General features: G+C 39.7%; 1 protein-coding gene across 1 annotated transcript in view; it reads left to right on the top strand.

Annotated features, from left to right (window-relative positions):
* LOC150079578 (uncharacterized) overlaps positions 1 to 15,322 on the top strand; it is a 207,222-nt gene that overhangs the window by 61,738 nt on the left and 130,162 nt on the right. The gene's annotated exons all lie outside the window — the stretch shown is intronic.

Here is a 15,322-nt window from a genome sequence, read left to right as displayed (position 1 = left end):
CTTTTGGTGTTTCTGAGTGTTTTGCCGGAATTTGTTCAATCGTTTCCTCATAATCTTCATCGTGGCATTGAAGGTTATCGTCAATCGTTAAAAATTCTTCACAATTTTGGACCTGTTGCAGTTCCAAAGCCATTTCATTTTCTGTACAGCTTATCGTGTCTGAATCACAATTAGTCATGAAACCACATTTAGCAAAACAATTCCGAATTGTTTTGCTGCTTATTCCTCGCCAGCTATCGGCGATAAGTTGTACAGCTTTTAACATTGAAACTTTTGCACTAATCTCTATTGATTTCGAAGATGATGTCAGCAGATTTTCCTCAATTGCTTCAAGCCAGCTTTCCGCGATAAAGGTCTTCAAATTTTTTATAATTCCCACGTCCACAGTCTGTATCAGGGATGTGGTGTTAGGGGGTAAAAATTCCAGTTCAATATTTTTTAAACCAGCTACATTAGTGTGCGGTGCAGTTGTCCAATGTCACCAGAATTTTTCTGGACTTCTATTGCAATTCCGTGTCCCAGTTCATTAGCCATTGCGTAAAAATATGTGGTCATCCACGCCTTCTTATTGGCATAATACGAAACTGGCAAACTTCCTATTGTAAGCCCCTTGAAACAAGGAGGTTTGGCACTTTTACCAATAACCAAAAGTTTGAGTTTATCATTTCCTGACATGTTTGAGCAGCACAACACTGTTACACGATCCGTTTCTTTCTTTGAACCAGACAGTGTTATGTATTGATAGCTGAGGGAACCATCCGGCGTAGCACGATAATACAGACCTGTTTCATCGGCGTTGTAAATGTCATCCCCACTAAATTTTTTAAGCAACTCTGGCAGTTTTTCAGATTTCCATTGCTCAGTGCTCGTAGCAACAGCACTGTCCTTCTCACCATGTACTTTTTTGTAACTAATATCATGTCTATACTTCCATCGAGACAACCAACCATCCATCGCATTGAAATTTACGTGACCTAGCTTTTTCGCCAACTCTTCTGACTTGGTTTTTAGCATAGGGCCGCTTACACACACTCCTCGTTTAGATACAGTGGAAAACCATTGATTCAAAGCATCTTCGATGTCTGGATCTTTGCCTTCCCTCTTTCGCTTATGAGATGTTTTCTTTAAATCCACACGCAATGCCTTTCTCTAAGTTTTTCTTGTTGCTGTAGCAGTCGTGAAATTGTAGATTTTGGCACCTTTATCTCCGCTAGCTGACGATGACTGATGTTAGAAGGTTGACTTTATTTTGTCAAGAATAGCGATTTTTTTCTGAAAGCGACAAATCTTTATGTGGCCTCTTGACAGGGGTCTTAAATGTACTGAAAAAAAAGGGGAGGGGGGAACCAAAATCAGTGCACTGTTTGGTACAGTTTTTAATCTATTCTAACCCACATCTTGTGGGTTAGAATACATATGTACCTAGTGTGATCGTAAACAACTGCAAGCAAAATTTCTTCAGAATCCGATTACCACGACACAGAACAAATATAAAACAACCACTGTACAGCACGACTTCGCAATAACTGATTCAGCTGCTGCCTGCATGATCTTTGTTACGAACCATCTAAATTAATTTATTGTTCAATAAACTATATTTAGATGTTTGTGCGCACCATCTAAATATAGTTTATTGTTCGATCAAGACCTTCATTGCCCCAATTAAGCGGCGAGTTGGCCCAAATAAGCGGAACAAATTCAGGCTAAATATTTGTTTTGTTTCTGTTCTTCATAATTTGCCCCAAATAAGCGGCTGCTCCGATTAACCGGTGCCCCAATTAACCGGAATGCACTGTATATGCATAATATAAAGAGCAACATTTTAGTCAATAATGAGCCACATTCAGCAAGGTTCAGATTTGAGCTTTAGCATAAATTTCATAAAATTTATCTAAAGCTCCAAATTTTTTGAAATTGCATAATAGAAAAAAATTATGAATAATAATAATAATAATTAACAACATTATTATCCTGTTTCTTCTCCTGATGGGTTTTCCCACCCTGTGATGTGTACTAGTACCAGGTGCATGAGATGGTTGTTATATTTGGTTACTATTACTGGGTGAGGAACTCTATCCTACAGCTGTTCAGGATCACAGCTTTTGGAGTTCCATGTAAGTGTTCTCTGCAAGGCCTATTTTTGCTAAGTTCTTATGAAGGCTTTTTGGCACCATGCCAGTGGCTGACATGGTGATTGGGATGATCATTACTTGTTCATATGCCACATTTCTTTGACTTTCTATCTTAGGTTGTGTACTTCCTGATCCTTTCCTCAGGTTTTCTGAAGGTTGCTGGTATTGGGCACCACCATGTCGATCAGGTAGGTAGCTATTTCCTTCTTGTCGATGAGGGTTATGTCTAGTTTGTTGTGAGGGATCGTCTCCTTTGTTATTATGGCACGGCCCCAGTATAGTTTGTGAGTGGTGTCTCTAGTACTGCCTGGTGTTCATATGGTACACGTTCTTTGGTCAAGTGATATTTTTTTGCTAGTTTCTAATGTATTATCCTGGTGACCTGGTCATGTTTCTGAGTGATAACCTTGCATCCCATGGTGATATTTTGGATTGTTTGTGGGGCCAGGTGGCATTGGTGACATGTCATCTGTTCCTCTGGTGTCCTTGGCAATGTTTTCCTTTAGTTCCGGGTGTGTTGATTATCTGGTTTTGGATGGTGAGCATGAATCTTTTGTTCTTGGGGAACAGCCTCCCACTCGTAAGTCGTGCATTGGAGGCCATCTTATCTTGGTAGCCTTAGCATTAGTAGTAGCAAGGATGCAAGAAAGCAAGCTTGCAGAACATCATCATTGGAATTTTTGCCCCCTTGTTTGCATAGGCTGAGCAAGAGGAAGAATGCCATCAGCATTAAGCTTGCTCAATCCATTCAAGGCCTAAAACACCTTAGTCAGGTCACCTTGCAGGTGCCTAGTCTCCAGACAGTGCAATTTGCAGAACTGAAGTCTTTCTTAGTAAGAGCATCCCTTAGTTCTGCTCATCAATCTCGTTGCCCTTCTCTGTACTCATTCCAGCAGCTCTACGTCCTTCCTAAAATTAGATCTTCAGACCTGTATGCAGGTACTTAAGATGCAGCCTAACCTTGTACAATGGGATAATCACCTCCTTATCTCTTCTAACAAAGTTTCTGTATATTGTTGACAAAACTCCATTAGCTGTCCTGGCACCCTGTCTGCACTGCTGACGTAGTACTGCACAATTGTTATGTTACTCTGGAGTTACTGCCCATATGCAGTACTTTGCATTTGTCAATGTTAAACTTCCATTGTAATTTCTCAGCCCATCTGCCTAACTTTTTTAGATCCTGTGTCAGTAACATACCATCATTACTACCATGAACCACCCATCCAACCTTCATATCATCTGCAAACTTGGACATTAAGCCTGATATACCTTCATCAATATTATTGAAAAAATATAGAAAACAGCAATTGGCCCAACACCCAACTATAGGGGGGTTCCACTAATAACATTAGTCCATGAAGAGCAGTGTCCATTGATTACCACTCTCTGTCTTTTCCTACTCAACGATCCCGTTATCCATAGCACCAACTTGCCCTTAATGCCACATGGCTCCAAGTTTTATTGTAGTATTTTATGTGTGACAGTATTAAAAGCTTTTGTGAAATCCAAATATATGCGATCAAAATTATATTTTGCATCCAGTTCCTTTGTGACCACATCTTAGTATCCAATCAGATTGGCCAGACAAGATTTCTCCTTAATAAACCGATGCTGTGTGTGAAGTATAATTGCAGCCTTGTCTAGATGATCCTGCATTACTTCTTTAATCAGTGACTCCATTATTTTCCCTGGAACAAAAGTTAAACTAATAGGTCTGTAATTACTCGTGTCACCCTTTGATTCCCCCTTTGCAAATTGATTAATCACACATCTCCAGTACGAGGGAACTCCCCTGAATCCGAGGGTTTCTTGTGATTATGGCTAATCATTATACTTCTTTTGCTACCTCCCTTAATATAATTGGATAGATCCCATCCACCCTAGGTGCCTATCTTAAGTTTAACTTCAACAATTTCTTTTCCACTTTCCTCTCAGTTATTACAAAATCATTTAGCTCCCTGTTAGAGTTTGATAAATGTCTGGCATCCACTTCCCTAAAGAATTCCTCATGTTAAACTAATAATAGTTAAACTAATAGGTCTGTAATTACTCGTGTCACCCTTTGATTCCCCCTTTGCAAATTGTAGATACAACACACATCTCCAGTATGAGGGGAACTCCCCTGAATCTGAGGGTTTCTTATAATTATGGCTAAGGTGAATCTAGATGAAAATACTCATTCAGTTTGTCAGCAACTAGAGCAAGATCATCAACAGTTGAACCATCACTATCAAATGGGCCAATTAAATTCATCCCCTTTTTTCTAGTGTTCACATAAGTAAAGAAGTCTTTGCTGTTTTTCTTTGTATTCTCTGTCAACGATTTCTTGTAATCTGCGTTGATGAATCACCGCTGATAATCAGATCAAGAGTGTTACTCCCTCTTGTTACCTCTCTAACATGCTGTTTTAGAAAACAATCATCCAATAAATCCACAAAAGCCTTGCTAGTGTGCGAGTGACCAATCTACAAGTTGCAGTCTATATCTGGAAAATTAAAATCGCCCATTATAGGACATTCTGATATACTGCCCCACTCTATTTCTTTGTGCAGTTTTTAGTGATACTCATCAGTGTCATTAGGCCTGTAACACACTCCTACTCTCATTTTTGCTTTTCCACTGCTTATGTCACACTAAACTGACTTAACATTACACTCATCACCCAAGTCAACTGGATGCACTACCTACGATTTTATGTGCTTCTTATCTAAGAGCATAACTCAAACCCCCCCCCCCATTCTCTCTATTCTTTCTGTACACATTACGCTCCTCATATTCAAATTCTGCATCCCTTACATCTGAGTGACACCACATCTCTGATATCCCAACACTGTCTACATTTGATGTCTTGACCAGCACTTCAAATTCGTCAAATTTATACACTATGCCCCTGTTCTTAATCTTAATTACCCTAACAAAGCCATGTATTTATTTGTTCCATGATGACACGCTCAGCTGTCCTGGAAATCCTTAGCACCTTACTTTCCATGCTGCTGCTTGTTTCTATATAAGTAGTGCAAGAACCACTTTCTTCTTTGCCTGTAGCTATTGTTAATTTTTTAGCATTAGCATTTGCATTAGTAGAGGCATATGATGCAAGAAAGCAAGCTTATACAGCATCAGCCAAAAAAAAAAAACCTTCCCATTTCACTCATCCATTCACTCCAAACGTTTGTCCAGTTGTTCCTTGAATTTATTTAAGTTAACCTCCACAACGACAGATGGAAGCCTGCTCCAGCAATCAATCATCCACTGACTAAGGCAAATTTCCACACATCTATTCTACAACTGTCCTACCTCAATTTGAATTTATGCCCCATCAGGTTCATGATCTGAGCAAGAGGAAGAATCCCACCAGAATTCGGCATGCTCAACTCATTCAAAGTCTTATACACCTCAGTTAGATCACCTTGCAGATGCCTAATCTCTAGACACTGCAATTTGTAGAACTTAAGCCTTTCTTGGTAAGAGAAACACTTTGTTGCCCTTACCAATCTCGTTGCCCTTCTCTGCACTCATTCCAGCAGCTCTATATCCTTCCTAAAATGAAGCCTCAAGACCTGTATGCAGTACCCAAGGTGTGGCCTGGCCATTGCATTATGCATAGGGATAATCACCTCCTTATCCTTGCTAGCAAAATTCCTGGATATCACTGACAAGACCTTGTCAGCTGGTCTGCACTGCTTAGAAAACTTCATATCTGACTGCACAATTACCCCAGATATTTTTCATTCTTCACTACCCTGGTAGTAGTAGTGACAGTGGGTATGCTGGTCTGGGGTTTAGATTAAAGGTAAAAATTAAATGTTAAAGTACAGTTGATTCCGGTTATTTGGGACACATCGGGACTAGTGCATTTTGGCCCGATTAAGCGGCTGCTCCAATTATCCGAAGTTTCAGGTAAAAAATTAAAAATACAATGAACCCCCACTTTACAATTGGTTCACTGTACAATCAAATCATGTTACGATGGAGTCACCATAGTAAAGTACCGTTCACTATACGATGTGTAGTAAGCGCCGGTCATTGTGATCACGTTTGTGAAATGAATTTTAATTCTATTAAACAGCGATTCTATTTAGCGAAAATAGGAGGAATATTATCCACAGGCTATAAAAGTAAAGATATATTAAGCACAAATTTACCCTTTATTACCTTACTAATTAAAAAATTAAATGATATGTGAAAATCGGAATAATTAATACGTACTGTTAATATGTTGTACTGTAACTAGTTGACATTTGTGGGTGGGGGTTAAAATTTAAAAGAGTGGAAAGATAAACAATCAATAACAAAGAACATGGCACATACAAATTGCAAGTAACAATTTGCAGGTTACGAAGCTTAAAAAATAGGAATGAAGAGAAGCTTCTGAAAATTAATTTTTTTATATGATTGAAGATTCCATGGAAGCGTAAACACATTTCACCATAATAACCCACAGATTTCCAGCTGTTGGTATTATTGCAAATTCAATAAGATCAAGTTTACTATTAGCATTAGCATTAGTAGAGGCATTTGATGCAAGAAAGCAAGCTTATGCAGCATCAGCCAAAAAAAAAATAAAGTAAAATAAATAAATAAAAAATAACCACTTCCACTTCACCCCTCTGTTCGTTCGAAATACCTGTCCAGCTGAGCCTTAAACTTATTTAGGCTATCAACTTCCACGACAAGGGATGGCAGTCTGTTCCACCTACCAACCACCCGCTGGCTAAAGGCAAATTTCCGAACATCTATCCTACATCTGTCTTTTCTCAATTTGAATTTATGCCCTCTCAGGTGATTTTTCTGAGCTAGAGGAAGAATCCCATCAGCATTGAGCATGCTTAAAGCATTCAAGGCTTTGTACACCTCTATCAGATCACCTCGCTGGTGCCTAGTCTCCAGACACTGTAATTCGCAAATCTTAAGCCTTTCTTCGTAAGAGCACCCCTTTGTTCCATTCACTAATCTTGTTGCCCTTCTCTGTACTCGTTCCAGCAGCTCTACATCCTTCTTGAAATGAGGCCTCCAGGCCTGTATACAGTACTCTAGGTGTGGCCTGACCATTGCCTTATACAAGGGAATAATCACCTCCTTATCCCTGCTAGAAAAATTCCTATTTATCATTGACAGTACACCATGAGCTACTCTTGCAGCCCATCTGCACTGTTCAGAGAACTTCATATCTGCCTGCACAACCACCCCCAGGTCCCTTTCATTCTCTACCGCTGTCAGTGTAGTATCACAGAGTTGATATGTTGCTCTGGGGTTGCTGTTTCCCCATATGTAGTATTTTACATTTGTCAATGTTAAACTTCATTTGTCACCTCTCAGCCCATCTGCTCAACCTTTCCAGATCCTGTTGCAGCAGCAACCTTCGTATCATCTGCAAACTTCGACATTAAGCTTGTTATACCATCATCAATATCATTTATAAATACAGAAAACAATAAAGAACAAAATACTGAACCCTGAGGGACTCCACTAATAACATTAGTCCACGATGAGCAGTGTCCATTGATTACCACTCTCTGTCTTCTCCCCCTCAACCACCCCTTTATCCATAGCAGCAATTTGCCTCCAATGCCACACTGCTCCAATTTGTGCAGCAGTCTTCCATGTGCAACAGTATCAAAAGCCTTTCTAAGATCCAAGTATATAATATCAAAGTTATTCCCTGCATCCAGTTCTTTTGTGACTGCATCATAGTATCTAATCAAATTGGTCAGGCAAGACTTCCCCTTAACAAAACCATGCTGTGTCCGAGCTATAACTGAAGTCTTGTCTAGATGATCCTGCAGTGCTTCTTTAACCAGTGCCTCCATTAATTTTCCGGGAACAGAAGTTAAACTCACAGGTCTATAATTACTTGTGTCAGACTTTGATCCTCCTTTGTGAATTGGGGTCACATTTGCACATCTCCAGTCCATGGGTACCTCCCCTGAGTCCAAGGAAGCTCTCATAATTATGGCTAAGGGTTTGCTTACTTCCTTTCCTGCCTCCTTTAATATAACTGGATAGATTCCATCCACCCCGGGTGCCTTTCTTGTGTTTATCTTCAACAATTTCTCCTCCAATTTACTCTCAGGTATTACAAGATTCTCTAGCTTACTGCCAGAGTTGAATACACCTCTAGCATTCCCCTCGCTGAATAACTCCTCATGTGTGAATGTCAATGCAAAATATTCATTTAGTTTGTTAGCTACCTGAGCAGGATCATCAACAGTTGACCCATCGATATCAAGTGGACCAATCTGAGTCATCCCCTTCCTTCTAGAGTTTACATAAGTAAAGAACTCTTTGCTGTTTTTCTTCGCATCCCTTGCCAAGGATTTCTCGTAATCTGCCTTCGCCTGCCTAACCTCCTTTGTAACTTGGTTACAGATCAACTTGTATCTATCATAGGCTTCTGTGTCACGTGTTAATTTATATGTATCCCATGCATTTTTCTTCTCTGCCATATGCCTCATTAGTTCATCTGACATCCATTTAGGCCTAAACCTTGAACAATATTTCTTAGTTGGTATGTAAAGCCTAGTAGCTTCCAAGATAATTTCTTTGAATGCTTCCCATTTTGAATTTGCTGTTGGTAACATCATCAGTTGATCCCACTGTATAGAATTTAAATACTGTCTCAGTCCATCCTAGTCGCCTTTACGAAAGCAATACCCCTTCCCTTTACCCCTAATGGTAGTTACCTCTTTGAGTAAATCCCACTTCAGAACACTGTGATCACTGCCACCTAGTGGTTCATTTATCTGCAGATTCTTAATGCATGAAGAATCACTACTGATAATCAAATCAAGAGTATTACTCCCTCTAGTTGCCTCCCGAACATGCTGATGAAGAAAACAATCATCCAATAAATTCACAAAATTTCTTGCTAGTGTCTTGCTAATGTCTTGCTAGTGTGTGAGTGAGTGACCAGCACCCAAATTCCAGTCAGTATCTGGGAAATTAAAATCCCCCATTATAAGACTCTCTGATTTACTGGCCCACTCTATTTCTATGTACAGTTTCTTATTATACTCATCAGAGTCATTAGGCCTATAGCACCCTCCTACTCTCAATTTTGATCTCTCAATGCTTATGTCACACCAAACTGACTCGACACTGAACTGTCCAGCGATGTCGACTGGCTTCACTTCCTTGGATTTTATCTGTTTCTTAACTAATAGCATAACCCCTCCTCTCTTCCTATCCTGTCTATTCTTTCTGTAGACATTGTACTCCCCAAATTCCAGTTCTGCATTCCTTATATCTGTGTGACACCACATCTCTGAAATCCCAACAGTATCTGCCTTTGATGTTTTGAGCAATACCTCAAATTCATCAAATTTATTTACTAAACTCCTAGCATTGGTGTACACGCAAGTATACATGCACTTGCTCCTCCTCTTAGCCACCCTAACACAACCCATATGTTTACTTGTACCCCCATGATTCCCAGCAGTCTCTGAAATATCCTGCATCTTATTTTCCAGGCTGCTGCTCATTAGAAGCAGTACTCATTCCAATAGAAGCAGTGCAAGAATCACTTTCTCCTCTGCCAGTGGCCACTGTTAATCTATTAATCTTTGTATCCCCCCAATCTAGCAGTTTTCCGACCCACCTAACACTGCTTCGATAGCATCAGCAAACATTCTTACACCCTTTCTATTTAACTGTATCCCTATAAACTATCTGTTTATTATAGATTGCACTAACAGAAAAGCCAAATAAACAGGTTACTGCTAATTGTTTTATGGTTGTGACCTCCAAAAACACAACCGAACCATGTGGTACGGTCGGACACAATCGTAGTACCCTGATTAAATGGCATGTTGTCCCAATTAAGGGAAGTAAACCATGGCTATTTTCTCGATTTGGTTCTGTTTTTTAAGATTTGCCTCAATTAATCGGTGTCCCAAATAACTGGAATCCACTGTACTTTGCATTTGTTAATGTTAAACTTTAGTTGCCGTCTCTCAGCCCATCTGCCCAACTTTTCTAGATCCTGTTGCAGTAGAGTACTGTCATTAACAACCCTGTCAACCTTGGTATCGTCTGCAAAACTTGGATATTAGGCCTGATATGCCTTCATCAATATCATTGATAAATATACAAAACAACAGCGGACCCAACACTGAACCCTGTGGGATTCCACTAATAACATTAGTCCACGAAGAGCAGTGTTCATTGATTATCACCCCCTTCTCCCACTCAACCATCCCTTTATCCTTAGCAGCAACTTATCATTAATGCCATACTGCTTCAATTTGTACAGTAGTCTTTTATGTGCAACAGTATCAAAAGCTTTCCCGAAATCCAAGTATTGATATCAAAATTATTTTTTGCATCCTGTTCCTTTGTGACCCCATCATAGTATCCAATCAAATTGGTCAGATAAGACTTCCCCTTAACAAACCCGTGCTGTGGCTGAACTATAACTGCAGTCTTGACTGGATGATCCTGCAATGCTTCTTTAACCAGTGACTCCATTATTTTCCTTGGAACAGAAGTTAAACTAACAGGTCTGTAATTACTTGTGTCATCCTTTGATCTCGCTTTGCAAATTGAGGATAAATTTGCACATTTCCAGGCCTTGGGAACCCCTCCTGAATCCAAGGATGCTCTCATAATTGTGGCTAAGGGTTTGGTTACTTCCTTTGCTGCCTCTTTTAATATAACTAGATAGACCCCCATTCACCCCAGGTGCCTTTCTTATGTTGTGCTTCAATGATTTCTCCTCCACTTTGCTTTCAGTTATTAAAAAATCATTTCGCTCTTTGTTAGGGTTTGATAAAGTTCTGGTCTTCACTTCCCTAGAGAATTCCTCATGTGTGAATGTAGATGCAAAATACTCATTCGTTCAGTTTTTCAGCTAGTTTGTGTATCCCCAGGGGCTAACATCTGTCTTGATGACATCAGCAGATATTCTTGCACCCTTTCTATTTAAGTGTATCCCATCCCTATAGAAGCAGCTGTTAGCAAGTATAGACCATGCTGGGAAAAATTCTTCCATATGTCCATTGCACAAACTCTTTGTGCAAAATTGACAAGGCTCTCATTAGATACTCCCTCCTGTTTTGTTGGGCAGAGTTGCAGATTTCAAATTTAATACTTTCAAATTAACTCTCAGCTACATTAAAGGTTATAGTTCTGTCAGTTTGGTAGTACTGGCAATTTACGAGGAGTTGTTCTACAGTTAACAAGATCTGACATTGTATATGTATAATTATTATTGGAGGTGTGGAGCCCCCCCCACGAGAAGAAAACAATGGACTAGATGGATGTGGCCAGTCAGTCGTTTGGCAATAAAAACTTCATGCCGATTAGTTTGAAAACTTGGTGGAGGTCGTTGTAGTGTAACTTTTATGCTATCCCAGAAACCTTTGATTAATGATCACCAGTATGGATTCCATTGTAAATATACAAGTATCCTCTTGATCTGTTTCATTTAAACAAATTCTTCTGAAAATTTTTTTTCAAAATTTTCAGTAGAAAATATTTTCGAAAATTTCAGTAGAATTGTAAAAGGCAAACTGTCATCTACTGCTGTGTAATTCTTTTTTTTGCATTTAAGTAACAGTTTCATATCTAGTTGCTCACTCCATGGAAGATGGTTGATTCACAATTTTCAAAGTTGTGCCATTCCAATGTTGGTATGCCGCAAAGTTCTTTTATGTAATGTTTCCCCTTGAATTTGCTGACCTCAATTTCCCAGATTTTGCATTTTCCTGACAAAATTCTGGATAATCAAAATTCCACTATACCACCATTTTCTGGACTTCCACCAGTTAGTGTGCACAGTGGCAGTATTGTTTTTGTTGCACTTGGCCGTGAGTGGGATGACAGTGCATTTTGTATCAACATTTATCCATTGTTAGTATTATTTCAAATCATTTTTGTGACCAGCAGTGGTTTCAAAACAAAAAAGTGTTAAAAGAAAGAATGTACACTTGAGTGTCGGTCAAAAGACGTGGTGTCACACAGATATAAGGAATGCGGAACTGGAATTTGGGGAATACAATGTGTATAGAAAAGATAGACAGGACAGGAGGGGAGGAGGGGTTATGCTATTAGTTAAGAAACACATAAAGTCCAAGGAAGTGAAGCCAGTCGACATCGATGGACAGGGCAGTGTCGAGTCAGTTTGGTGTGACATAAGCATAGGGAAATCAAAATTGAGAGTAGGAGTGTGCTATAGACCTAATGACTCTGATGAGTATAATAAGATATTGTACAGGGAAATAGAGTGAGCCAGTAAATCAGAGAGTCTTATAATGGGGGGGATTTTAATTTCCCAGATATTGACTGGAATTTGTGGGTTGGTCACTCGCACACTAGCAAGGCTTTTGTGGATTTATTGGATGATTGTTTTCTACATCAGCATGTTCGTGAGGCAACAAGAGGGAGCAATACTCTTGATCTGATTATCAGTAGTGATTCTTCATGCATTAAGAATCTGCAGATAAATGAACCACTAGGTGGCAGGGATCACAGTGTGTTGAAGTGGGATTTACTCAAGGAGGTAACTACCATCAGAGGTAAAGGGAAGGGTTTTTGTTTTTGTAAAGGCGACTATGATGGTCTGAGACAGTATTTAAATTCTATACAGTGGGATCAACTGATGATGTTACCAACAGCAAACTCAAAATGGGAAGCATTCAAGGAACTAATCTTGGAGGCTACCAGGCTTTACATACCAACTAAGAAATATTGTTCAAGGTTTAGGCCTAAATGGTTGTCAGATGAACTAATGAGACATGTGGCAGAGAAGAAAAATGCATGGGATACATACAAATTAATGGGTGACATGGAAGCCTATGATAGATATAAGTTGGTCTGTAACCAAGTCACAAAGGAGATTAGGCAGGCAAAGGCAGACATGAAAAATCCTTGGCAAAGGATGCAAAGAAAAACAGAAAAGAGTTCTTTACCTATTTAAACTCAAGAAGGAAAGGGATGAATCAGATTGGTCCACTGGATATTGATGGTTCAACAGTTGAGGATCCTGCTCAGGTGGCTAACAATCTAAACGAGTATTTTGCATCTACATTCACGCATGAGGAGTTATTCAGGAAAGAGAATGATGTAGGTAAAGTAAACATTGGCAGTGAGCTGGATGATTTTGTAATAACTGAGAGGAAAGTGGAGGGATTGCTGAGAGATTGTTGAGGATAAACATAAAAAAGGCACCTGGGGTGGATGGGATCTATCCAGTTATATTAAAGGAGGCAGCAAAGGAGGTAATCAAACCCCTAGCCATAATTATGAGAGCTTCTTTGGACTCAGGGGAGGTACCCATAGACTGGAGATGTGCAAATGTAACCCCAATTCACAAAGGAGGATCAAAGGCTGACACAAGTAATTATAGACCTGTTAGTTTAACTTCTGTTCCAGGTAAATTAATGGAGGCACTGGTTAAAGAAGCACTGCAGGATCATCTAGACAAGAATTCAGTTATAGCTCAGACGCAGCATGGTTTTGTTAAGGGCAGGTCTTGCCTGACCAATTTGATTGGATACTATGATGTAGTCACAAAAGAACTAGATGCAGGGAATAACTTTGATATTATATATTTGGATCTTAGAAAGGCTTTTGATACTGTTGCACATGGAAGACTGCTGCACAAATTGGAGCAGTGTGGCATTGGAGGCAAATTGCTGCTATGGATAAGGGGATGGTTGAGTGGCAGAAGACAGAGAGTGGTAATCAATGGACACTGCTCAACGTGGACTAATGTTATTAGTGGAGTTCCTCAGGGTTCAGTGTTGGGTCCGTTGTTGTTTTCGGTGTTTATGAATGATATTGATGATGGGATATCAAGTTTAATGTCCAAGTTTGCAGATGATACAAAGGTTGGCAGGGTTGTTAAGGACACCACTGATGCTATGCTGCTGCAACAGGATCTGGAAAGGTTGAACAGATGGGCTGAGAGGTGGCAAATGAAGTTTAACATTGACAAATGTAAAGTACTACATATGGGAAACAGTAACCCCCAGAGCAACGTATCAACTCTGCAGTAATACACTGACAGTGGTGAAGAATGAAAAGGACCTAGGGGTAATGGTGCAGACAGATATGAAGTTCTCTGAGCAGTGCAGACGAGCTGCAAGAGTAGCTCATGGTGTCTTGTCAATGATATACAGGAATTTTTCTAGCAGGGATAAGGAGGTGATTATTCCCTTGTATAAGGCAATGGTTAGGCCACATCTTGAGTACTGTATACAGTTCTGGAGGCCTCATTTCAAGAAGGATGTAGAGCTGCTGGAATGGGTACAAAGAAGGGCAACAAGATTAGTGAATGGAACAAAGTGTGCTCTTACGAAGAAAGGCTTAAGTTTTGCAAATTACAGAGTCTGGAGACTAGGCACCGGCGAGGTGATCTGATAGAGGTGTATAAGGCTTTGAATGGTTTGAGCATGCTCAATGCTGATGGGATTCTTCATCTTGCTCAGAATAATCAGCTCAGAGGGCATAAATTGAAATTGAGGAAGGACGGATGTAGGATAGACGTGCAGAAATTTGCCTTTAGCCAGCGAGTGGTTGGTTGGTGGAACCGACTTCCATCACTTGTTGTTGAAGTTGATAGCCTAAACAAATTTAAGGCTCAACTGGACAGGTATTTCGAGCGAACGGAGGAGTGAAATGGGAGTGGTGTGTTTTTTTTTTTTTTTTTTTTTTTTTTGGCTGATGCTGAATAAGCTTGCTTTCTTGCATCATATGCCTCTGCTAATGCTAAAGTGAGAGGTCCTTTAGGCACTTCAGATCATAACTTGGTGATTATCTCTTGTCCAATGGAGCTTTTATCTCATGGCTGTTTCCAACCTTGTGTTGTTTGTCATTACAAGAATGCAAAATGGGATGACCTGCGAGACTTCTTTTCTTCTTTTCCATGGTTGGATTACTGTTTCAAAACTTCTGATGTCAACATTTGCTCAGATCGTGTCAGTGAAATTATTCTTGCAGGAATGGAATCCTTTATCCCACACTCCACTTTAAAATCTCGTCCTTTATCTAAACCTTGGTTTTCCAATAAATGTGCTAAGGCTGTTCAAGAGAAGAATGTTGCATATCGTAATTGGCTTGTTTCTAATTCTTCAGTTTCATTTTCTGCCTACACCAAAGCTCGCAACAATTGTAAAGCAGTTATTAATCAGTCCAAACTAGAGTTTGAACAGGCTAAGAGTAGAAAACTTGCTTCTTGCCCTAATTGT

Source organism: Mastigoproctus giganteus, chromosome 10, assembly GCF_048544385.1.
Source record: "Mastigoproctus giganteus isolate SK-2022 chromosome 10, ASM4854438v1, whole genome shotgun sequence".
Taxonomy (NCBI): domain Eukaryota; kingdom Metazoa; phylum Arthropoda; class Arachnida; order Uropygi; family Thelyphonidae; genus Mastigoproctus; species Mastigoproctus giganteus.
Note: the sequence above shows the minus strand (reverse complement) of the source record. Positions and strands in the feature narration are given on the sequence as shown.